This window comes from Leopardus geoffroyi, chromosome D3, assembly GCF_018350155.1.
Source record: "Leopardus geoffroyi isolate Oge1 chromosome D3, O.geoffroyi_Oge1_pat1.0, whole genome shotgun sequence".
In the NCBI taxonomy this organism is placed as follows: Eukaryota; Metazoa; Chordata; class Mammalia; order Carnivora; family Felidae; genus Leopardus; species Leopardus geoffroyi.
In genome coordinates this window covers 46,397,869-46,424,681 of record NC_059339.1, presented here as the reverse complement: position 1 = coordinate 46,424,681, position 26,813 = coordinate 46,397,869, and the positions used below count along the sequence as shown (strand labels likewise).

Sequence of the window (26,813 nt, the reverse complement as noted above, 5' to 3'; positions counted from 1 at the left end):
TGCTTTAGTAACAAACATGACATCTACAAACACATGGCCAAAGGAAGATGATCAATATTCATCTTAAAAATGCAAAACATGTTCAAAACTTTACACACATAAAGTAACCATAATTTTTAAAGTAGATCAAAGGGTTTTACCACTGAGCCAACCTTGAAAACTCCCTCATTCCAGCTAAAAAAAAACAAACAAAAACTTGAAGAATGCCTCCCGAGAGTCAGACACTTCCCCACTGTAATATAGTCATTATCCAATTACGTACATAAACCAAACAGAAACCAAATCCAACGAATACCAATTCAAAAAATATAGGAATATAAACTTTCAAAATTAATAACTGTTACAAAATCTAAATTTCCTTAAGTTGCACTAAAAGAGAAAACAAGTAGTAACTGCCTTCTTAAAAATAATTTTATTGATTTTTTAAATTATGTAGATAGCATATGGTCATTCTAAAAAAAGGAAAGAACAATACATTTAGTCAATCCCCTATAGGAAGTTTACTTTGTGTGCAAAGTATGTCTGGGGAGGGGTGGACATGCACATTTGTGTGTGTGTGTGTGTGTGTGTGTGTGTGTGTATACATACACACACACACACACACACACACCCAGATATATCCAATGAGTATATCCGATGGACATCTTTGTACCTGTATCTTTTCAGGCAAGTCCAGTATATTCTTGGGATAGACTGCTAGAGATAGCATTACTGAGTCAAATAGTATGCACATCCATTTTCCTCTAGGGTCAGGGGAAGGGAGAGAAAGTGTAAGGGGGGAGGGCGGGGAAGTCCTGAAGGGAGGGGAAAGAGGTGGGGCGATAAGGAACCTGATTTATTTGGAATATCAACCTTCTGCTACATTTTTTCCCATCTACTTAGTACTAACTCAAATTCTACAATAAATAACTTGTTTACCCCCACCTAATAAGATACTAAGCCAACAAAAAGAGAAGTAGGAAGATCAGTGCACTAGTGAAGAACCCCCACTAGCATTCCTACCCATAAACCAAGCTCTAGCGGCACGTGTACAGCACACGATGAAGTCTGCTGTCCCTCCGTTCCTGCGCGATGTGGCAGCACAGATGGCGATTTTCCCATCCACAGCTCTGCACGGACATACCAGTATAGGCTCCTACCCAAATGTGGTTTGCATATGAGTATCCCCTCTAGAATGTTATTTTCTGCCCGTACCCCTTATCATCCTGTCTTACACACAACAGGCATTCAACAAATATGAACCAGTAAAGGAATGAAAGATGTAGAACTAGATTTCAATCAAGTGCGGATTAGCGTGGCTTTCCCCTTTCCTTGCTTACATGTTAACCACTTTGCCATGTGAAAAACGAAAGAAGCTGAAGCTAGGGATATGCTTCTTGTTCTTGACCAAAATTAGGTTTCTGAGAGCCAAGGCTATAAATTATTCATGGTACTCTAGACTGGCCCTCAGTACTTCCCATACTGGCTTAGGTGAAAAACCAGCCCAATGGAAATGCTCTTCTCTCTTTGAAGTACAGTCTCTGCCAACCCCACAGCATCTGGCATGTTAGACGGCGTACCCAGTACAATGAACCGACCGATAAACGTGCAACCTCTCATATGCTACACAAGACCTGTTGTTTTAAGAATTTAACAAGGTTTGGGGCGCCTGGGTGGCGCAGTCGGTTAAGCGTCCGACTTCAGCCAGGTCACGATCTCGCGGTCCGTGAGTTCGAGCCCCGCGTCAGGCTCTGGGCTGATGGCTCAGAGCCTGGAGCCTGTTTCCGATTCTGTGTCTCCCTCTCTCTCCGCCCCTCCCCCGTTCATGGTCTGTCTCTCTCTGTCCCAAAAAAATAAATAAACGTTGAAAAAAAAAAAAAAAGAATATAACAAGGTTTGGGGTGCCTGGGTGACTCAATCGCTTAAGCATCAACTTTGGCTCAGGTCATGATTTCACAGTTCGTGAGTTCGAGCCCCACATTAGGCTCTCTGCTGTCAGAGGGGAGCTTGCTTCAGACCCTCTGTTTCTCTCCTCCGTCTCTCTGCCCCTGCCCCACTCTCGCTCAAAAATAAACATTAAAAGAAAACTTAAAAAAAAAAATGAATTTAACAAGGGTCACTTGACCTTTTAACCCTGTGTTAATTTACCTTATCTTGATCAATTTTGGCCAACAGATGTGTTTCTACATAAAACTTACTCATTTGGGGGATTTGGAAATGTTCCCAAAGGGTAGAAGTATCATTACTTTAAAACTGAATCTAAGGAAGAAGAGGCTCATAGCTCACCTCAATATGCTCATATTAGGAACCAATAAACAATGATCCAAACACAAGGGGAGTAAGGATATCATGTAAAGACCAAGTAGAAAGGTAAGGATTAGAACCAAAATACAAACCTTCTTAAATACCAGAAAGTAGATAAAACAACATAAGTGGGGACAAGTGAAGCCGACCACATGGTGAAAACCTCCCTTATTTAAAGAAGGGATTATGTAAGGATATATATACATTTGCTAATATTGAAAAAAACAGATGGAATAACTTACAATTAAAAAAAATAGATACATACAAGGTAAGAGAAGGAATAGGGAAGAAGAAACAAGGACAGAAACAAAGCTTCTTTGTAGACGCTTTGTTTTGTAGATTAGACTTTGGGATCATGTAAATATCGCTAAACAGCAAAATTAATGCACCTAAAGGCGAATCCAGTTGGTAAAATAACCACACAGAACTATTCCAAGGGACTTTAGAACACAATAACCTGACAGTGCATTTTCATTATGAAATATTCTTAAAAATAGACCCCAAAAGATGGCAAAAAATATTTTTTTTTTCAGTAATCACATTCTCTCCAGTCAAGTTGGTATTGCCATTCTAAGGCTGCTGGGGATGTAGTTTGTGACAAAGCAATGGGTAGGGATGTTGCTGTTTGTTGGGACTCAGGACTTTGTGCATAGGAAAAAGAATGTAGTTAATTAAAAATCCTATAGCTTAGGATATAAAGTCTTGGTTTTATCTTTTAAAAAATAAATATTTCTGTCTACTGAAAAAGCCTAGAAGTAGCACCACCAGCAGCCCTGAGAGGGTCTAGCACCCTCTCTAAATACATTAAGTAAAAGAGATTGTGGGTCTTTGAAGAAATGGTTGATTCTGGGTCAGGGGTAAAAAATGTTCAAGAACAGCCTGGAGTTATCTTATTAGAGCAGAGAGCTAGGAAGTTTAAAAGCTATATTAGGGTTTTGAAGAGGTTCCCACTATGCAAACATGGAACAATAACCCCAATGAGAGTAAAAACAGCAATAGTTTGAAACATCATATAAAGTTAAACCATAAATCCAAAATGATAATTTTAATTAACAACAAGACTACCACCACCACCAACACTGCTCTTGTTGCCTATGGAGGATCTTAAGGAACCAACGCATTATTTTGAAAACTCATTAAAAAGAGAGTAAGCATTTATCCCGTCTTTTCTCTATGGACTCAGAGTAACGAATTAGTTGGGTAGGAGGGCAGTTCCTCCACAAAAATTTCCTGGGATAATAAATGAAAAGCAAATGATAGAATCAGTGTCTCATTGTGGATCTCCTCATGAAATAATGGATATGAGAGACAGGGGAACATATTAAACACCATCATGCTGATACAATCAGCAATATCCAAGCTGCAGGAAACTCTATAGGACAAAGATCCTAGTTTCCTCATGACAAGAAAAAAATATATGAGTAGAGGGAAAGAAACTGAAAGGGAATCTCTAAAATAAAAGGTTTAAAATACAACAGACACATAAAACACATATAAGAGACATATGTGTGTATGTATGTATGAGAGTGTGTGTGTGTGTATATATATATATGTATATATATATGTGTGTACATATGTGTATACACACACACTCATACATACCCATAACAATGAGAATATGAAACAAAAATCACAATAGCACAAAATTACTAATTCTCTGTAAGGATAACTCTAACAAAGACATGCAATACTGCCACACTGAAAACTCAAAACATTACTAAAAAAAAACACTAAAGACCTAAATCAGGATTTCTTAACATTTGAGTCAGGTAACTTTTCGTTTTGGGGGCTGTCCTATGAGCTGTAGCATGTTGAGCGGCATCCTTATCCCCTATCTACAAGATGCCAGTAGCACACAGCCACCCTCCCAACCACAGATGTGACAACAAAAATGTCTCCTAATATCACCAAATGTCCTCTGGGAGCAAATTGACCTTGGTTGTGAACCACTAATATAGAGATATATAATTTTTATGAATTAGAATTCAATATTGTTACAATGTTAATTTCTCTAAACTGATTTACAGCTTCAATGCAATCCAGAGCAAAATCCCTGGGGTGTGTATGGAGGGAGGTGGTATTGAAAAGTTGATTCTAAAATCTACATGGAGGGGGACCTGGCTGGCTCAATTGGTGGAGCCTGCAACTCTTGATCTCTGGGTTGTAGGTTTGAGCCCCACATTGGATATAGAGATTACTTAAAAATAAAACCTTTAAAAAAAAATCTACATGGAAACGACAAATACTTACAATGGCCAAATCAAATTTGAAGAACAACAAAGCTGTACACCTGACATCAAAACTTAATCAAGAATTTCTATTCACTCATAAGAGATTGCAAAAGACAATCACAGATAGTCGCAATCCACTTATTCAAAAAAGCTAATCCTCAGAATATATGAATTTCCCAGAATCAGTAAAAAATGACAACCCAGTAAAAAACGGGCAAAAGTCTTGAATAGGCACTTCACTTTTGTGGATATCTGAAAGTCAATAAGCATATTAAGCAGTGCTGAAAAACAATGGAAAATATCAATCAAAATTGCAATGAAATACCACCACACTCTCATCAGATTGGCCATACTCACGAGGACTAACATCACCAAGTGTTAATGAGAATGTGGAGCAAGGGGAATTCTCATACATTGCTTAGTAATACCTACTAAAAGTAAACATATGCCTGTCCCATGATCCTGTAACTTCATTCCTCAGCATACATATGTATACACAGAATTATTATGCCCTCAAAAGACATGTATGTCATGTTAATAGTACTATTCATAATAGCCTCGAACTAGAAATAGAATGAATATACTGAAATTATTTGATGCATTCAATGAAATGGAATAGTTCACAGCTATGAAAACAAACTACTGCTAAGTATAATAACATGAATAAATTTCATACATAATCTTGAGTAAAAAAATCCAGGCACAAGAGTATATGATTCCACTAATAGGAAGTTGAAAACCACTGTTTGGGGTACCTAGGTGGCTCAGTCGGTTAAGTGTCTGACTCTTGATCTCAGCTCCGGTCTTGATCTCAGGGTCATGAGTTCAGCCCTGCATTGGGCTCTGCACTGAGCTCCACCTGAGGCATGTAGCCTACTTTATAGGAGGAAAAAAACAAAACAAAACACCTTCTGACCTCTGACAACAGAGGTCAGAACAGTGGTATCTTTGGGGAGATTATCGACTAAGAAGGAGCTCAAGGGAAGATGCTGGAATGCTGGAAATATCCTATAACTTTATCTGGGTTTAAGTAGTAACACTGTGATGTTTACACATGTATACATTCCTCACTATATGTAAACTTTTCCTTATGAAAAAGAAAAAAAGAAAAATCTGATAAATGATCACTGCAGGCATTTGATGATATCAGGGAATCCTCATTTTTTTTAGCTATGGCTACATTTTAAAAACTATTTTTTAGAGGCGTATTAGAAAAGTATTTACAGGGGCAGCTGGGTGGCTCAGTCAGTTGGGCGTCCGACTTCGACTCAGGTCATGATCTTGCAGTTTGTGAGTTTGAGCACCATGTCGGGCTCTGTACTGACAGCTCAGAGCCTGGAGCCTGCTTTAGATTCTGTGTCTCCCTCTCTCTCTCTGCCTCTCCCCTGCTCATGCTCTGTCTCACTCTGTCTCAAAAATAAATAAAACATTTAAAAAAAGAAAAAGAAAAGTATTTACAGATAAATGATTACTGGGATTTGTTCCAAAAATATATTGAGGGGCACCTGGGTGGCTCAGTCAGTTGAGTGTCCGACTTTGGCTTAAGTCGTGAACTCACGGTTCCTGAGTTCAAGCCCCGCATTGGGCTCTGTGCTGACAGCTCAGAGCCTGGAGCCTGCTTTGGATTCTGTGTCTCCCTCTCCTTCTGCCTCTCACCCGCTTGCATAGTTTCTCTGTCAAAAATAAACATTAAATATATATATATAATTGAGGTAAGAGGATTAAAAGTGATAAGTATAGCTAAAACAAGATTGGCCATCACTTAATTACTGAGGTTGGCTGACCACAACATGGGGATTGATTAAACTATTTTATGTACTTAAGAAGATGTAGGTTATTTTCAAAATAAAAAATTAAAAAGCAAACACAAATAAAAATCCTCTGCAAAGAGGCCTTTTGGAATCCTCTTCGATGAGAAGGCTTCTTATGGTCATTACCACCGTTTGCCTTTTGAAAATGAATCATCAGTAGTAATAAAATGGCTCCAGCTTTTTCTCTGTATAAAAAGGCAGAAAACCTATTGCAAATACAAAGGAGCAATTGATCGTCTTTTCCTCAATTCATCAACACTGCCAAAGTTTGAAGAAATGTTTCTCTAGGATATTAAAACCTAGACTGATGAAAATTTTATCTCCTAAAATACAGAGGAAGAAAATGTATGCATCTGATTCTCAAAGGAATATTTTTTCCATTAAATAAATGGGCATAATTACTAGATGTCAGTCCCTAACTGAACATGCTTTTCTCAAAGATTTTACCTCCTAACACAATGGCAAATGGCTTGAAGGTTTTAAACTTTTGATTTTTGAAAATGTTCTATATTTACACAATGTTGAGTTCTTGGAAGAATTCTTCAAAAGGACTTTTCTCCCTTCAAATGTGCAGGGAGATTGGAAACTACCCAGGGCCACCAGAAGCTAATCAGCCATGGAAACCATCCTCACCTTTCACTGCAGCCCTGAGATCCCAGATTTGAGGGTCAAAGAAAGAATCACATAAATTCACTCCCCACTGCTCTTAAGGGTGCTGTGCCTTTTCTGTGACCCAGGTTGCTCATGTGACCCATGTTTTAAAAATCACAGTTCCAGAGGACGATAGGAGCAATCAAGGTATTGACTGCTTTTGTAGATGCCTCCTTGCCTTCAGAAACAAAAACAAAACCTTTGGTAACAAGTGATACCCTCTGCTCTGTGTGGTGGTGTTTCCATGGGCACTAGAGTGGGACAAAACTGGTTCAATACTTCATCTTTCTTTCTGAAAGTAAATAGTGCCAACAAAAGAAAAAGCTAAGTGCATGAAGCCATTCATTGCAACATCATCCACGATAGGAAAAACCTAAGTTTAAAAAGCTGTCTACATAAGGGAAAAGCTTCATGACATGGATTTGGAAATGATTTCTTGAAAAGCACAGGTAACAAAAGTGAAAAATAAATTGGACTATATCTAAATAAAAATTGTATAAAGGACATAATCAACAGTGAAAAGGCAACAGCAGCCCACAGACCAGGAGAAAATACTTTCAAATTATCTGGTAAGGGGTTAACATCCAGACTATACAAGTAACTCCTACAACTCAACAACCATCACCACCACCAAACCAATTAAGAAATGGGCAAAATGGGTGTCTGGGTGGCTCAGTTGGTTAAGCATCTGACTCTTGACTTCGGCTCAGATCATGATCTCACGGTTTGTGAGTTTGCGCTCACAGTGTAGAGCCTGCTTGAGATTCTTTCTCCTTCAAGATAAACTTAAAAAAAAAAAAAGTGGGCAAAGACTTGAAAAGACATTTCTCCAAAGAATATAGATATATAGATATATAGATATATTGATATATATATATCTATATATAAGTACACAAAAGATGCTCATCACTGATCATTAAGGACATGCAAATCAAAACCATAATGAAATACCACCTTACACCCATTATGACGGCTATAATGAAAGAAAGAAAATGCAAGTGTTAATGAGGATGTGGAAAAACAGTAACCCTTGTACACGGTTGGTGGGGGTGTAAAATCATGCAGCCATGATGGAAAACAGAAAGGCAGTTCCTTAAAACATTGGGAATGAAATTATCGTATAGCCCAGCAATTCCAACTCCGCGTATATGCCCAAAAGAACTGAAATCAGGAACTCAAACAGATATCTGTATGCCCTGTTCTAGCAGCATTATTCACAGTTAACCAAAATGTGGACATCACAAAGGCAGACAAATGTATAAAAACGTTGTATATACACACAATGGAATATTATTCAGCCTTAAAAAGGAAAGAAACTCTGACTCGTGCTGGAACATAGACGAGTCTTGAGCATGTTATGCTACGTGAAATAAGGTAGTCACAAAAAGAGTACTGTGTGATTCCACTTACAGAAGGTACCTGCAATCATCAGATTCAGAGAGATAGGAAGCAGAGTGGTGGTTGCCAGGGGCTGGGGGTAGGGAAGAATGTTGAGTTGTTTCATGGGTGCAAAGTTTCAGTTTTGCGAGATAAAGACTTCTGGAGATGGGTCAAACCATAATGCTAATGTGTTTAACTAAAGGGCACACTTAAAAGTGGTTCAGATGGTAAATGTCATGTATATTTTATGACAATCAAAAAATTGTTTGAAAATGTACAGCATGTCTGTAATACAATCAATGCCTCATGAAATAACCACATAGAATCTTACAACCTAGAAAAATGCTTGTGACAGAATGTAATGTACAAAGGTTCCATGTACACAGTGTTCCAATATGTATAGACAATAAAACAATGAAAATACTTGCGGGGGAGGGGGTGGGCAATAGGATTCACGGTGATTTTATCCAATGATTAAGTGTATGTGTGTGGGAGGATAAACAGTCACGACAACAACTGCACTAATCATCTGTTTCAATAACGTCACTGTGGACACTCTCCCTACATTCAGACACCTTTTACAGAGAAAAATGCATCATTTAAGTCAATTTACTTGCTCTAAGTACTCCGTGATTCAGTTGTTGCTTTGATACAATTTCTCAACAGAATATACCATCCAGCTAACCAAACAGAATAATGGAGCAATTCAAGAGCAATAGACAAAGCCTGCTTCCGTGGGAGTGAGGTATTCACTGAGCGGCAAGCCGAGGTCTGGAGGTGCCTCACTGTGGCCCAGGGTACTGTTAGCACAGGGCTAGCAGACAAACAGTCGCAAATGAAGGGAGAGATACGTACAGGAGGTTGCTCCTTCAAACAGTCTCTGTTTTCCAAAAACGAATGCATAGGATTTGGAGATTTCCTTCTATATTAAAGGCAGTAGGCCATCAAATAAAATCACAGGATTTCTTGCTTTTTGAATTATCTTTTTTTTTTATTTTTAAAATGAAATCTTCCCTCTATCAAGATGACTATTCCCACCCTGACAAGAAAAAAACTAAACTCTTTATTCCAAGACCTTTTGAGGAAAGCTGTGGTAAAAACTAAAATATGCCGGAGCCAGTACTAAATAGACAAAGCCTTGAACAGTCTAAATTTCACAGGACACAGGCCACCTGACTGTAGACTCATAACTTGCACTTGTACTTCCTGGGCTATTATGTCAATTTCACTGTCCTATATTCCAAGCCCTCTTTGAGTACACAGTGTTAACAATCAATAGATGAGATTAATCTGACTCTTCTGCAATGAAGAGTTTTCCAAATAGACTGGCCTTACTTTTCTAGAACACTCAGAAATGGGAAACACCTTTATGGTGAGCTAGCTGAAAAGCTCAATCTTGATCTGAAGATGCTGCAGCAACAACACAGAAAGGAACATCTAGACTGCCAGGGCCAGAGAACATGGCAGTTTTTATCACTCGCCAACGAAAGAGACCGAAAGATTCATCTCTACTCCTACTGTGACAGCGACAAAGAACAGCAACGTTTCCAGCCCCTTCTTGCTCTTGCATTTGTTCAATAAACATGTGTGAATGAGAGCCGCCTTCCTGTGCAGAAAAAGAAAAGGGGCCTCCATAGTGATGAGGAAAAAGCTCAGACCCACAAGTCTAAGAAGAAAAGTACCCTCTTCTCTCAGATGGCGGTCGAGGAAAATGAAACGTGAAAAAGTTCACTTAAAATGTTTCTCTTGACATGATTTGTAATAGTTAACATTCTTCAAAAAGGAAAAAATCTAATTTATTCTAAAAGCATCTTAGTTAAGAAAGTCCTACAAAGGTTTCCTTCATGTATAACACAAAGCATCCATAGAGGTCTCATATACGAATGGAGATCATTGGTACAAAGTTCCCTTCTGAGGCTTGTTACAAGGGCATCTGGGTGGCTCAGTCGGTTGAGTGTCCGACTTTGGCTCCTGTCATGATCTCATGATTCGTGGGTTTGAGCCCCGCATCGGGCTCTCTGCTGACAGCTCAGAGCCTAGAGCCTGCTTCAGATTCTGTGTCTCCCTCTCTCTCTGCCCCTCCCCTGCTCATATTCTATCTCAAAAATAAACATTGGGAAAAAAAACTTTGAAGCTTGTTACAAATCAGGTTATAATATAAAATTCATTATCTGTCATTTTTTTGAAAGTTAAGTCACTTCCACAGGAATAGCAATGGATTTATCCCATTCACTAAGTTTCGTCCTCCAGGTCCATGCACCTTGCTGCTCCACAGCTTCTAAGTCTCCGGAATAAATTTCCAATTTTATTTTTTTTAATGCTTATTTAGAAAGTGGGGACAAAGTTGGGGCGCCTGGGTGGCGCAGTCGGTTAAGCGTCCGACTTCAGCCAGGTCACGATCTCGCGGTCCGTGAGTTCGAGCCCCGTGTCGGGCTCTGTGCTGACAGCTCAGAGCCTGGAGCCTGTTTCAGATTCTGTGTCTCCCTCTCTCTCTGCCCCTCCCCTGTTCATGCTCTGTCTCTCTCTGTCTCAAAAATAAACAAACGTTAAAAAAAAAAAAAAAAAGAAAGTGGGGACAAAGAAAGAGGGAGAGAGAATCCCAAGCACTGACAGCATGAAGCCCAACCTGGGGCTTGATCCCACAAACCACAAGACCATGACCCAAGCCAAAATCAAGACTTGGACGCTCAACTGGCTGAGCCACCCAGCTGCCCAATTTCCATTTTCAAAGCAGCTTCCTGTAGCATAGAGTTGATTCAGAGCCTGTTCACTGGTTAAACTGTCAACCCTATTCAAGCCACACACTTATGAGAGTAATTAGGAAAGTGGGCCCAATCACAAACAATACAATTCACCATCAAAGTCAAAGAAATAGATGGCTTTTCTACATTGCTCCTTCCATTCTTCATAATAGATTTATGAGAAAACTATAAATTTTACTTAAAAAAACAAAGGTAGGTTTTTAAAAAGCAGGGTATTTAATTTTAAAATCACGTATCCAACTCTTAACCAATAATGTTCTGCAGTTTAAAAGAAAATAAATGAAAAGTGAGGTCTTCTATACATGGTGCTGGAAGAAAAATTCTAATAAACATACTTTTGTTTCATTCACCCACAGAAAGTATATTCACTGCATACCAAGTATACAACAGGCATTGTGCTATACGGTGAAGAAACAAAGATGAACAAGAACATGCGTGCTCTTCAAGGAAACTAATAAGTCCACTTTGGCTGCTGGAGACATTCCAGTAACAATAAATGTGCTGGAAAGTGGGCAGCTGGTTGCTACCTTTACACAGTCATTCTCTGTCATCCTATTTTTCGTGGATGAATGAGGCTCTCTCTAACACATATTTTATGAAGTCTAAAAAAAGCTACTTGCCATCTTTTTAAGTTTGTTTATTTTTGAAAGAGAGAAAGAGCGAGCGAGAGAGCGAGCGAGAGAGCGAGCGAGCGCACGCGCACACACAAGCAGGGGAAGGGCTGATGCTGACAGCCAACAGCGCAGTGTGGGGCTCGAACTCACAAACCGCAAGATCATGTCCTGAGCCAAAGTGGGACGCTTAAGCAACTGAGCCACCCACATACCCTTACTTGACACCTTTGATTTCTTCCTCTCCAGTGTTCTTTTGAAAAAGGACGTATTAATAAACCTCCACTCTCTTCCACAGCTCTGTATTTTAATTCTCTGCAGATAAATATTTGATATTTGACATCTGCCCTGTTATTTGTTTGCATAAACGTAAACCACGAGAGTGGGAATACCATCTCGGACACGTGCTGCTGTCCTGACCACGCAGCACAGAATGTGGCATATAAACAGGCTCCCAGCATAGAGCTGTTTCACAAACCAACCAGCTCCTACCAAATCCACTCTTCACGACATTTCATCTAATGGACCTTCCTCCACAGGTTCCAAAAAATTACCAGATAGAAGACTGTCCTCAACCTGAGCCCATAAAAACTGCTTTCACTAACAATAAAAGTGCTTGCCTCTTTTATCAGAAAGGAGCAGTGGTGGAATTTCACGGGAAGGCTGTATTCTTACTTTTCAGACACAGTTCAAAGCATGGTCCTTGGGAAACTTTTCATCTAAAGGATATGACAGCATGTCTGTCACAATGCTGATCATCACAGTCACATGGCTTGTGACAGACGAGTGTTGAGAACAGGTACAGCTTTCTGTTCAGACTTGTGTTTATGATATACCTACTCTTCTTGGGGATATGGGAGCCTTAAGCACACCACCAGCTGGCCCCAGGGACACTCCACTTCCGATCACAGACATCTGCAGGCCAGGGGATGCCAGTCCCCAGGGAGCGACCACTCCTGTGTGTGCTGCAATGTCTGCACTCACAGCCGCTGCAGTTGTCTTACCATTTACTTTTGTTACATTAACTGCCTGTGAAGCAGCCTTCCTCTTACTGGGAAACCTTTGTAACTCACCAGCTGGCACTGAGGAGCCATGAAAGACTCTGCTGTAAACAGTGCAGCCATCAGTTTGTGGCAGGCACGAGAGGACTTGCTGATGGCAGGCTGAGACTCTGGGTCACCAACTCCACTTAGGGGCAAAACAAGCAGGGGCCTTGGTCTATTCCTACACCTTAGCATAGTAATTATCTACTAGCAGGTAATTAACAAGTCACTCTACCCGGCACTCTGAAAAAAGTAACTAGACCCTAGATCCTTACGTCCTATGGACAACTGTTCTGATGGGTGCGTTTCTAGACATGTACATTTTTAAAAAAATTTTTCAAGTTAGTTAACATACAGTGTAGTCTTGGCTTCAGGAGTAGAACCCAGTGATTCATGTCTCACATATGAAACCCAGCACTCATCCCCAAAAGTGCCCTCCTTAATTCCCATGGCCCATTTAACCCACCCCCCCCCACACACACACGCCCCTCCAGCAACCCTCAGTTTGTTCTCTGCATTTAAGAGTCTCTTACAGATGGGGCGCCTGGGTGGCTCAGTTGGTTGAGTGTCTGACTTCAACTCAGGTCATGATCTCACAGTTCATGAGTTCGAGCCCCGCGTCAGGCTCTGTGCTGACACCTCAGAGCCTGGAGCCTGCTTCAGATTCTGTGTGTCCCCCTCTCTCTGCCCCTCCACTGTTCACGCGCTCTCTCTCTCTCAAAAATAAACATTAAAAAAAAGTCTCTTATGATTTGCCCTCCTTCTCTGTATCTTATTTTTTCTTCCTTTCCCCTATGTTCATCTGTTGAGTTTCTCAAATCCCACGAGTGAAATCATGATATCTTTCTTTGACTGACTTATTTTGCTTAGCATAATACCATCCAATTCCATCCACACTGTTGCAAATGGCAAGATTTCAAACTTCATCACTGAGTCGTATTCCATTCTATACACACACACACACACACACACACACACACCATATCTTCTTAATTCACTCATCAGTTGATGGACATTTAAGCTCTTTCCATTATTTGGCTGTTGTCAATGGCGCTATTAACACTGGGTTCCACATGCCCCTTCAAGTTAGCTTTTTTGTATCCTTTGGATAAATTCCTAGTAATGCAATTGCTGGGCTGTAAGGTATTCTATTTTTAATTTTTTGACAATCTCCATACTGTTTTCCAAGGTGGCTGCACCAGCTTGAATTCCCACCAGCAGTGCAAAAGGGTTCCCCTTCCTCTGCATCCTTACCAACACCTGTGGTTGCCTGAGTTGTTAATATTTGCCATTCTGACCAGTGTGAGGTGGTATCTCATTGTGGTTTTGATTTGTATTTCCCTGATGATGAGTGTTGTTGAGCATCTTTTCACGTGTCTGTTAGCCATCTGGATGTCTTCTCTGGAGAAGTGTCTACTCATGTCTTCTGCCCATTTCTTCACTGGATGGTTTGTTTGTTGGTGTTGAGTTTGGTAAGTTCTTTATAGATTTTGGACACTAACCCTTTATCCGATGTATCATTTGCAAGTATCTTCTCCCATTCTTAGACATATGGACATTAAGAATGCACCTTTTGCATATGGCGAGACGCTCCTCAGAGCCACTGTGGTCTTTTAAATTTTTTTTTTTTTTTCAACGTTTATTTATTTTTGGGACAGAGAGAGACACAGCATGAATGGGGGAAGGGCAGAGAGAGAGGGAGACACAGAATCGGAAACAGGCTCCAGGCTCTGAGCCATCAGCCCAGAGCCCGACGCGGGGCTCGAACTCACGGACCGCGAGATCGTGACCTGGCTGAAGTCGGACGCTTAACTGACTGCGCCACCCAGGCGCCCCCACTGTGGTCTTTTAAAATACAAACAGCTTCTATAAGTATATGGCAAAACAAATTTCACTTCTTAGGCTTGTCTCTGGTATCCCACAGATTCAGGGGTACACCTCAGAACTTGGGATGGAGGGAGCTTTGGGGAACAACTACAAAAGAGAAATGGTGAGCAGGGCAGAGGACATGGAGGGTCTGGCTGGGTCGGAGGCCAGAAAGCCGAAAACTGGATTGCTGAGTGCCACCTCTCACAGAGCCCCAAATGGTGGCCCAGCACCTAGCTAGAAAGACCTGTGAGGACTGAGAGGAGGAAAGCCTGAGAAAGGGAAACAAAAGTCAAATAAAAGCCAGAGAAACTAGTTTGGCCCTGAGACCCCATCTTTTAACTTCCAAATGATTTCTTGAATTAGAATTAATGTGACAGACTATTTAATAAGCTGATATTTACAAATAAAGTTTGTCTTGCTACATGCAAAAGAATGAAACTGGACCACTTTCTTACACCATACACAATAAGAAACTCAAAATAGACTAAGAAGCTAAATGTAAGACCTGAGGCCATAAAACTCCTAGAAGAAAATATAGGCAGTAGTCTCTTGGCTATAGCAATATTTTTCTGGCTTTGTCTCCTCAGGCAAAGGAAACAAAAGCAAAAACAAACAACTGAGACTACACCAAAATAAAAAGCTTTTGCACAGCAAAGAAAACCATCAACAAAACGAAAAGGCAACCTACTGAATGGGAGAAGATACTTGCAAAGGCTATATCCAATAAGAGGTTAATAACCAAAATATATAAAGAACTCCTACAACTTGATGCCAGAAAAATAATAATCCAAATAAAAAATGGGCAGGGGACCTGAACAGACATTTTTCCCAAGCACACAAACAGATGGCCAACAGAGACCCATGAAAAGATGTTCAACACCACTAATCATCAGGGAAATGCAAATCAAAACCATAATGAGATATCATGGCACATCAGTCAGAATGGCTAGTATCAAAAACAAAAAACAAAACAACAACAACAAAAAAACAAGCGTTGGTGAGAATGTGGAGAAGTGGGAACCCTCGTGCACTGTTGGTGAGAATGCAAACTGGTGCAGCCAATGTGGAAAACAGTATGGAGGTTCCTCAAAAAATTAAAAATAGAAATACCATACAACCCAGTATTTCTACTTCTTGGTATTTACTCAAAGGAAACAAAAACACTAATTCAAAAAGGTATATGCACTTGTATGTTTAGTGCAGCATTATTTACAATAGCCAAGATATGGAAGCAACCTAAGCATCCATCGACAGATAAGCAGATAAAGAAGATGTGGTATATATACACGGTGGAGTATTACTCAGCCATAAGAACAACAATGAACCCAGAGAGCATTATGCTGACATCAGACTGAAAAAATACCATATGTTTTCACTTAAATGTGGAATCTAAAATACAAATGAATAAACAAAATAGAAATAGACTCAAATACAGAGAACTGGTGGTTGCCAGAGGGAAGGCGAGTGGGGGGATAAGTAAAGGGGATTAAGAGGAACAATCTAACAGTTATAAAATAAGCCACAGGAATAAAAAGTACAGTGTATGAAATATAGTCAGTGATATTGTAATATTATAAATATAGCCAATGATTTTAATAACTTTAGTGATTAACTACATTTATCGTGATGAGCACTTCATAATGTACAGAATTGCTGAATCTGTTTGCATATCTGCAAAGAATATGATATCGTATGTCAATATACTTCTATAAAAATATTAAGTTTGTCTTGAGACAAGGCAGGGAAAACATAAAAGGTCTCCATTTAACATCTTTTTCCATTATTACTTTATCCCGTCAAATTTCCAGGTCAAAATAAAAACAATGAGAAGGGAGTATCATGTTCTCTTGCCGTGGGCTTTGGCACCCGGGGTTCCACTGCGTGAGCTGCTGACCTCCTTCCACACCTCTTTCTTCACCAGTTCCTATGCTCATCCTCCAGGCCTCAGTCCAAAGAGTGCTGGTTCCAGATTCCCCTTCCTGGTCTCTCACATCAGTCTGGAGCCTTCCTCTGGGCTCACACTGCTCCTTGGCCTTAGCCCTTCAGAGTCCTACTCACCTATTATTGCTTTTCCCACCTGAACGGTGCCTAGCACTGGGTATGGCATCTGGAAGGCCCTTGAGGGGTACTCGAAAGAATTCATGAGTGAATGAATGAATGAGTGGCAGGACAAATGAGTAACTAGAAGAAGGTAGTAGGGAAAGTGATATCTAGAAGGTTATTAAAGGGGGCCATGTGATAGGTGAAATTATTTTTTTATGTTGTAAAGCTATTTTACTGAGTGAAGAAATTAAATAGTGCCTGGTATGCAGCAGGTAAAATACAAGTATTTACCACACAAAGTTAACAAATAGTGAATTCATCTAAATACAGAAAAGATCTTTTCCATGCCTAAGAAGCTACTCCTAAAAACAGGATTAATACTTGCAGAGTCTTTCAAGTACACAAAATGTTTAAAGTGATTTGCTTTTACTATTAATTCTCCTTAAAAAAAAATCATCCTACAAGTATATTTCTTGAATTGTTCACCTTTAGGACAGGTGATTTGAAAGTCCACTTACGAAAATAAAAACAAATTCAAATGGCAATCCTCGATACTTCCCATAAAATTGGTATCTGAAGAGATATTGTTATGATTTTTTAATAAACTGGATTACAATAAACCAAAAGAAAGCAGTATCTACTCAAAGTTACACGAAAATTAACTGCTATCTGGGAAGAAGAGAGGTAGGAAAAAAGTTACCTGTTTTAATGAAAACTTTACATTTAATTCAAATGTTTATCACATCACTCTTATTTTTTTTTTCAACGTTTATTTATTTTTGGGACAGAGAGAGACACAGCATGAACGGGGGAGGGGCAGAGAGAGAGGGAGACACAGAATCGGAAACAGGCTCCAGGCTCTGAGCCATCAGCCCAGAGCCTGACGCGGGGCTCGAACTCCCGGACCGCGAGATCGTGACCTGGCTGAAGTCGGACGCTTAACCGACTGCGCTACCCAGGCGCCCCAACATCACTCTTTTTAAAGTAACAAGTAATTCAAATCAGAATGGTAAAGCCTTAAATTTCCCACTCATAGCAGTATGAAGTATGACTGCCTTCAGGCTATGTGCAGCCTCGCATAAATGAAAAAGGGCAGCAAGTAAAAACACATTTGTTTAAAGTAGTTAGAAATAGGGTACTCAACTGAATTTAACAAATCAATTCACACTCAAGTCCTTAAATGCTTAGGCAATTATCAGTGTCTTCCAGTTTATCAAGTATTTCAAAATCACAACACCATATAACATATTTGGGTAAGTACACATATCAAACTCACTGGCTTATTAGTCTCAAATTATTAAACTACAATGCTATATTTTTTATTTCTATTCTAGTAGAGGCATTATCAGACCACAAAATTATACACAGGAGTGACAGATAAAGCCTCCCTACAAGAGATTCTGTTCAGTGGAATTTTTTTTTTTTTTCTTTTTTGGCCAGGTTAAAGTTGCTGTGTTGATATCTGGGAAAGCTCTATAGTGCAGATAAAAACAAACAGGCACTGTTTCAACTAAACATGGCTAAATGAATAAGCCAGTGTTCCACCTTCATATCGTCTCCTTAACTTCCTTTAGTGGTCCTGTCTCCAATATAGAGCTATTATATTTTACAATGATCTGTCATGGTTCCAAATATTAACACCAGGAGATATTTCCTTCTTCAACAGTTTTACTAGAAAGTATCAAATATCTCCTGTACGTCCAGAGTTGAACTATTATAGAAATAGGAAGTGATCTCTTGCTGGGGACTTTCTGAAGAAATGCAGTGTATAAAATATTGGTCATTTGCTTCTCCATTAAAATGTGTCTTATTACCAAAAAAAAAGTATCAAATAAAGCTACAGATAAGTTTGTTTGGTTTTGCTGTTGTTGTGATAACACAGGCTTTCCTCTCTGTGCACCATCTGTCTTGCTGCTACAAAAAGAAATAAAGAAGGAAGAGAGGGAAGGTGGGAGGAAGAGAGGGAGGGAGATAAGGGGGGAAAATACCGTAAGTCTAAGAATGATATATAGATGCCATGATTTTTGAGGAAAAAATGGTGTTAAATACATATTAAAGTTGAGGAAGTTGTATAACTAAAAAATTCACAACTTACAAAAGGAATTATGAGCTTAACACATCTTTTTAAACTGCAGACTTTATTAAGCTAGGGTTTTGAGCAGGGCAGTATGAGTGTTATGCTAAAATTCTATATAATATAGAAGCCAATATTGAGACAGCCAAATATTTCAGTACCAATTATCCATTAAATATTGTGACACAAAAGTCAAATTATTTAGGGGCGCCCCTAAGTGTCTGACTCTTGGTTTCAGCTCAGGTCATGATCTCATGGTTTGTGGGGTGGAGCCCCACACCAGGCTCTTTGCTGACAGTGCAGAGCCAGCTTGGGATCCGTCCCCCTTGTGCTCTGCCTCTCCCCCGCTCATGCTCACTCACTCTCACAAAAATAATCTTTTAAAAAAAAAAGTCAAATTATTTAAAACTAAAAGAAAATACATTCAAGTGGATTTTTTCTGAAGAAGCATGGTGGACATATTACTTTGTTCATATGCATTGAAAATACACATTTATAGTGACTGATGGGAATAAAAACTGGTACAAACCTTTTGGAAAGTTCTATCTTTCAAGAAAATTAAAAATGTATCTGAGAATCTACCATATGAAAAATGAAATGCAGAAAAATATTTTTACACAAAGATGTTTGTAGTACTATATATAGTATTATCCCCAGCAAGACCCACTGAACCCTGAACTCAGGAATGACCCTCTGAATTCAGGACTGCTCTCCTCAACTTGGGAAACCGAGAAGCTTCAACCAAACTGTCCATTTCATCTTTTAGAAACTAACAAATTGCTGGGTAGGAAAATAAATATTTGAGGACAGGAAGCTCTAGACATGTTACTTTAGCTTCAATATAATGTTAAAAAATCACCCTCTGACTATTCATTCCAAGCCCCAATAAAATAAGCCTGCTTAGGGGCGCCTGGGTGGCGCAGTCGGTTAAGCGTCCGACTTCAGCCAGGTCACGATCTCGCGGTCCGTGAGTTCGAGCCCCGCGTCGGGCTCTGGGCTGATGGCTCAGAGCCTGGAGCCTGTTTCCGATTCTGTGTCTCCCTCTCTCTCTGCCCCTCCCCCGTTCATGCTGTGTCTCTCTCTGTCCCAAAAATAAATAAACGTTGAAAAAAAAAAATTAAAAAAAAAAAAATAAGCCTGCTTACCTCGGGGGTTCAGGTTTGGGAGTTACCGTTTTGGAATTATTCCACATGATCTCCTTATTTCTACCAATAAAGATGACTTTCCAAGGGAACCCCACCTGGTATAGTCTTTGTAACTCGCCAAGGAGTGGACCCACCTTGGTCTGGTAATAGTATCAGAGAGAAGAATACTAAGATGTTGGTGAATAGAGACGGTTAAACCATCTATTCACTTAAGCAAAATATTACCTTACACCCCCGGCCAAAAGTAGTAACCAAAGAGTGCTTGTTCCAGTGTGTATGGGAAAGCACGGGCTTCAGAAAATGGCCCTGAGGTAAAATATCTCCACTTGACCATGAACTGGCAGTGTGACCTGGAGCAGGATATACTGCAAACTCTTAGCTGGAGTTTCTTCATTTAAAATTCTGATACAATTATAATGACTTAACTGGGTATAATAAGTAAATAAGTATTTAAAAAGCCTAGTCTGAAACTTGGCACATAGCAATCATGCAATAAACCAGATACCCCGCCATGATAGGTGAAAGAGAATTCCAAGTAGCATGTGAAGTATGACAAACTATGGAGAAACCTTCACAATGGAAATATCCTACGATGTTCTCTATGAGTAATGGGACTAAAGAGTGACTTTTCTTCTTTCTACTTGCCTTTGTCTACATTATCAACAAAGAAGCATGAATCTCCTCTGCGATGTAAAAAGCTTTTTAATTTAATCAACGTAAGTCATGGTTTTAAAATATGCATGTAAAAGTAATTAACTACTAAGTATTGGTATTTTAAATCTTCATCCATTTACACTTTCAAAACATTACAAATACCTTTTGAGCACCTCTATGTGCCAAGCACTGTTCAGGCACTGAAAGAAGACCGCTATGCATGGAGCTGATGTGCCACAGTGGGAAGACAGAGAGCAAATACATATTTATCGCTAAATCATCAGTTCTAGAACTGACCCTACAAGCACTTTTAAAATGGTGTTCTTGGCATTTATTACATACTTGCAGAAAAAAACAATACATCACAAAAATTTAAGTTATCTTTTTTTCTTAAAAGTCACAAGAAGACAGTGTGTTGGAGCAGTGTTTTCACTATGCATTCAAATCTCCCCTTGTTAAAATGCAGAATCTCATTCGGGTGGTCTGGGGTGAGGCCTGAGCTGCTTTCTACTGGTAACAGACCCCTGAATGATATCGATGCTGCTGGGCCCATAACCACACTTAGAGGAACAAAGTTTTAGAGGCATGGTTAGGATTTTTGTTTCTAAAAAGCGCTAAGTTGATAATGCTGGCAGACAGTTTTGCTAACTGATGTACCCTATATTCTCATGAAAACCTTTTGGAAAAGAAAATTTGAAGGCACTGCTAATACTTCTCTACCTGAAATAAAAAATTCTTCTATTGACTAAGGTCTGCTTTGTTGCACCAATTTAAGATCCCATTCCCCAAAGTATCTCTCAGTCTTCCTGTTACGATCACTACCTCCGTGTCCTCTCAGAGGCTTTTGGGAGCAGAGGGTCCCATCTTTTCCTTTTCTTCCGTATTTCCCTCACACCAGTCTCCACCTCGGGCCTCACCTCTCATGACTGAACTCCCCCAGACTCCAGTCCACACCAAACCGCCAGAAAAGCAGTGTTCCCTGTGGATACTTCTCCACATGCCATCTGCCCTTGACCAGTGCCTGCCTCTTTCCACCGCACAGGAGAACAAACTACCACCACTGCTGGACGTTCACATCCCCCGCCCCCCAAGCCCTGCCAACCTGACCCTCCCTGGCTTTACTTCTCATTTCTTCTCTGCTCCAGCTCTGCAAATCTTCAAGCCCTTAACCACCTGACACTGCTGATACCCTCTCAAGACTCTGCACGTTCTCCCCACTCCTCTTCACACCCCATTCAAATACTGAAAAAAATCCAACTTTTTCCAGGAAGCCTCTCTGTGAGGTGTACCCATGCTGTGCCCAAGAAGGAAACCAAATTCTTGGGTTCATACCATGCAATTGGCGAGATGGGTTATTAGACTCCCACACACACTAAACTATCCTGTCAACCTCCGTTACAGAAGTTTCATTCCCATAGGTTAAAAAAAAAAAAAAAAAGCCACCAGCTGGCGGTAAAAGACTTTTGGCAAGAACGCATGCTGTCCTGACCTAAGATGCGCTAACGGTAGAGGCTGCGGTAACATGCCTGGCAGGAATTCCGGCAAACGCCGTGCAGATGCAAAACTGTCCCTCTGATGCTGAGCCTGCTGTGCTCACATTAAAGCTCAACATTTCCAATGTCTCTCCCAATCTGAGAGCCGCCCCGGGGCCTTCCCCCCTCCCCCCCATCTCTCCGTGCACCCCCACTCAGGGACTTCTATGGGTCTGAGAGTGAGTGACAGCACTGGACGGCAGCTCCATAAGCTCGGACTATGAGATGGTTGAGCAGCCACAGTCCCAAGCGGCGGACTGGCAGCTGTCCGGGAAGCCTCCAGAGTCCCCGGCCTCCCACCCGGCACTTGGTCCCAGTATCGCAGGCTCAGTACGTGCTCAGAGGCTCTGATGTTTCTCCATCCTCTTATTTTTCAGTGTGCTAAGTGCTCTAATAATAACTTGTTTCTCTAAGTATTCAGGTCTAAGGTAGGGAGGAGTGGGTAGGAAGTAAGGAATGACATCACCCAGTAGTTTTTGATTTCACTTTTTCAACACACACTGCTTCAATTTTCCAGCTAGCTCTATAAGTTGTATTTCCTGCTACTCTTAGTTTGTTTCATAAATGTGTATCTTTCACATGTGTATGTTGTATAACTCCAGCTAGACTAAGTTTCTTGAGGCCAGAGACTAGTTTATCACTGCAGGCTCCGCACACAGGAATCTTTGAGAGGCATGGTACCTGCTCACAGATTACTCACGGAGGCTCCCACCATGCTTCAGCGCACAGGGGATTTTCAATACCTGACTGGCTAAATGAAAAATCCCTGAGACCCTAAATAGCATTAGGCACACTACTCATTTATGCTGCATCAGTACAAACAAGGTATTTTTGCTCTTTTTTAAAGTCTTTTTAGGTCTTAAAATCAAAATTATATTCTATTTAAGAAAGGAGAGACAGTTGAAGACAAATCTATAAGCCCCTGTAAAGCTCCCAGGAGAGATCTGGCAATATACAACACTGATCCTTCTACCAAACAATTCCACATCTAGATATATATCCAGATACATGTTTTGCATGTATAAGACATGTACCAAGATGTTCGCTAAAACACTGTTAGGGACCCTAGAAAATGGAACTCACCCAAATAGTTATTGGTAACAACTACATCATCTGTATATACAACAAAATGTTACGTTGAACAGTTAAAATGATTACACTTAATTTATATACTTTATATATATACACTCATATATACATATATACACATAGATATATACACACATGCATACATATATATACACATGAGTATATGTATGTGTGTATGTATATGTGTATATACACACGCACACACATATATGTAAACAAACCCAGGTAGACTTCAAAAAATTTTTAAATGGGTGAAAAATGCAAAGTGCAAAAGATACTCATTATGGACACTTAAAAACACAAACCTATATATTGTTTATGGAGCGAGACCTGCAATAAAGGTATAAATGTGGACAGCAAAGACCCACACCAACACGAGGATAGCAGGGCTGCCTCTGGGGAGGAAGAGAAGGAAACTGCAATTGTGCTGGAACACAGAGCAGATCCTAACTATATCTGCAATGTATTTCTCTAAAAAAAACTAAATATGGCAAATATTAGTATGTGTTACCTCTATGAAGGGCATCCATATTTTTACAATATGCTACACTTTTTTAAGTATGTTTAAAACCCGGAGTGATTTAAAGAGAAAAGCAGTATCACACTACTATTTAAAATTACTAAAAGCTGGGGCGCCTGGGTGGCTCAGTTGGTTAAGGGTCCAGCTTCTGCTCAGGCCATGATCTCACGGTTTGTGAGTTCAAGCCCCGCGTTGGGCTCTGTGCTGACAGCCCAGAGCCTGGATTCTGCTTTGGATTCTGTGTCTCCCTCTCTCTCTCTGCCCTTCCCCCTGTTCACACTCTCTCTCAAAACTGAATAAACGTTAAAAAAATTTTTTTTTAATTATTAGAAGCTTCAGGGCACCTGGTTGGCTCAGTTGGTTAAGCACCCAACTTTGGCTCAGGTCATGATCTCACAATTCATGGTTCGAGCCCCAAGTCGGGCTCTGCGCCGTCAGTTTGGAGCCTGGAACCTGCTTTGAATTCTGTGTCTCCCTCTCTGCCTATCCCCCACCACACTCTCTTTCTATCTCTCAAAAATAAACATTAAGCAATTTAAAAATTATTAGAAGCTTCAATTTCTCTCCTTGTTAAAATAACTAAAACAGGGGCACCTGGGTGGCCCAGTTGGTTGAGCCGCCTACTCTTAATTTTGGCTCAGGTCGTGAACCCTAGGTTGTGACATCTAGCCCTGCATCAGGCTCTGCACTGAGCATGTAGGTGAGATTCTCTCACCCTCTCTGCCCCTCTCCCTATGTGCCCTATTTCTCATAAATAAATAAACAAACCAACAAAGCAAGCAGGCAAGCAAACCAGGGAAACAGGAGAGGGAAGAGGTCACTAAGAAAGTTCACAATTAACTAGTGATTCCTAACCTAGTTACAAAGGCCAATCCTCCTGCTGGACCGGAGTCAGAACGTGTCGCACCTACCTCCTCTGAGGGGGCAGAAGCACTCCTGCGCCCTCTCCTGCACCGTTACCACTCTGCTGAGGCCCTGGCTGGGTGCTTTCTGCACTGCCCAGCCATTTACCAGAGCCCTATCAAACAAGGGCTCTCTGCAAAGTAGACTAGTGTTCTCAAAAGCCAACAGTGGTTCTCTTCCTGTGCTAGCTAATCAATGCTAATCCTGTCATCAAGGGAAATAACCGAGTTTCTGCTATAATGGACCACATGTGCAGGCTGTTTTAGAAGCTACAATTAGCTGTGCTTTTAGCCTTGCTAGAAAGTAGGTGGGCTGATTTTGCAGCAGTGATCATTTTAACTGATGGCATTAGGAATCTAAGAAGTCATAAATTATGAAATGACATATAAATCAAAATCTCCTTTTCTAAAACAACTACTTCTGCACCTCTCTCTGGTAAACTCAACAGTCCCTCATTTCCCGCACATTTTTTCTCAAACTCGATTCATTTCATTTCACTACTGTATCTCATGAGAACTCCATGAACACCAATTTCATTTTAAACTAGCATCACATAATGCTTCCTACAACCTACATTTCCTGTTGGTAACTGCTCTAAACATAATCAGAAATTTAGAATGTAGCTCAGAAAAATATGGTACTACCATTTCAAATGGAGGTCTAAAATTGTCCTTATTTTATATGCATACACGCACACAAAATACACACCATAGTAGAAACTCAACCAATTTTCCGCTCACCTAAATCTCCAGATGAACCAACATTAGAGGGAGAAAAATAGATGCCCTTCACCTACTGAACACTCAAGCCAGTGGGCTCTGCTCCTGTGCCAACGGAGACTCACTGGTGATTATTCCCAAATGTGTTTGTGCCTACTGATTTTATGACTGAAATGATATAATTCATTTTTTATTATGTAGATAGATGAAATTAGGGTATGAAAAAAGTACTACATAGGTGAAAAATAATTAAATGCTTTGAAAAATCTGATGAAGGCACAGGACTTTAAAAGTCTCTCTTGGATTAGGGAGGGTGAGGGGACAACATACTTGTAAAACCAAGGAGCTTCCACCCGGTTGCTTTGGCTTCAACATCTGGCTCCACTTTACAGCCCCCGATATTGAGGGATGCCTGGGTGGCTCGGTAGGTTGAACTGAGCTGAAACTTGGTTTCAGCTCAGGTCACGATCCCAGGGTCGTGGGATTGAACCCTGCATCGGGCTCTACACTGAGTGTGGAGCCTGCTTGGGATTCTCTCTCTCCACCCCCCTCTGCTCCTCTCCCCTACTCACACGTTCTTTCACTAAAATAAAAATTAAAAATAAATAAAGCCCAGGATCTTGAAAATCACAGGAATGCATCACAGGTGTGGTTTAGGCAAGAAAGCCAACTTGAAAATCCACAGCAAATTCCCAAAGGAATGGTCCTGGTCATACAGCGCAAGTCAGAACAAATGTTTACTCAATGTTCTTCCATTTTTACAATCTCAAATTAAATAATCAATAGTGGTCCAATCACAGTGGATAAGAGGCCTCCAATATACTCAACTAGCTACTTTAAGTCCTTTTTCAATATTCAATACCACATGTTTCTTTCCCAAGAGAGTTAAAACACTTGGTGCAACATTTCTCAATTTATGCCAAATTGGTAAAGAAACTGTTATATTACTTAATCCTTCCAATGTGTTCCTTGTTCTGTATTCCTTCTCTCAGTAGCAGCACAATCTAGCTAATGACCCCCAACATTCTCCACTCCTCCTCCAACAAACAAAAGTTAAACCAAAGCCAGACAGTCCCATTGATTATACTTCCTAAAAGCTTTCACGTATATTGTTCCCTACCCTAGCAGGGCCCACATGGTCTAAAACAACTGCTACCGTGTTTTCTGAGCTCCAGATTTACTGTGTATGCTACCCCCAGAATTAACTTTCTAAAACAAAATCCCATCACTCTTTTGCTCAAATGCCATCAATGACTCCCTACTGCCCAAGAGACAAGGCTAAAATTCCGTGGTTCTGTATACAACATGGACCCCCACCCCCAAGACCTACTTTACTGGCATGGACCGCCATCACTGCTTTTAATACACTTCTCTACGTGCAGCTAGGGAGCAGCATGCCCCTAATGCAAAGTGTGCAGAGTCAGAGGCCACTCCTCACCGGAGACCCCCAGGCTACTTCCCTACTTATCCTCAGGCCACCACCTCTGACACTC

At 40.5% G+C, this 26,813-nt stretch overlaps 1 protein-coding gene across 1 annotated transcript in view; it reads right to left on the bottom strand.

Annotated features, from left to right (window-relative positions):
- The window catches only part of TTC39C (tetratricopeptide repeat domain 39C), a 106,249-nt gene that overhangs the window by 58,721 nt on the left and 20,715 nt on the right, over positions 1–26,813 (bottom strand). The window lies entirely within an intron of this gene.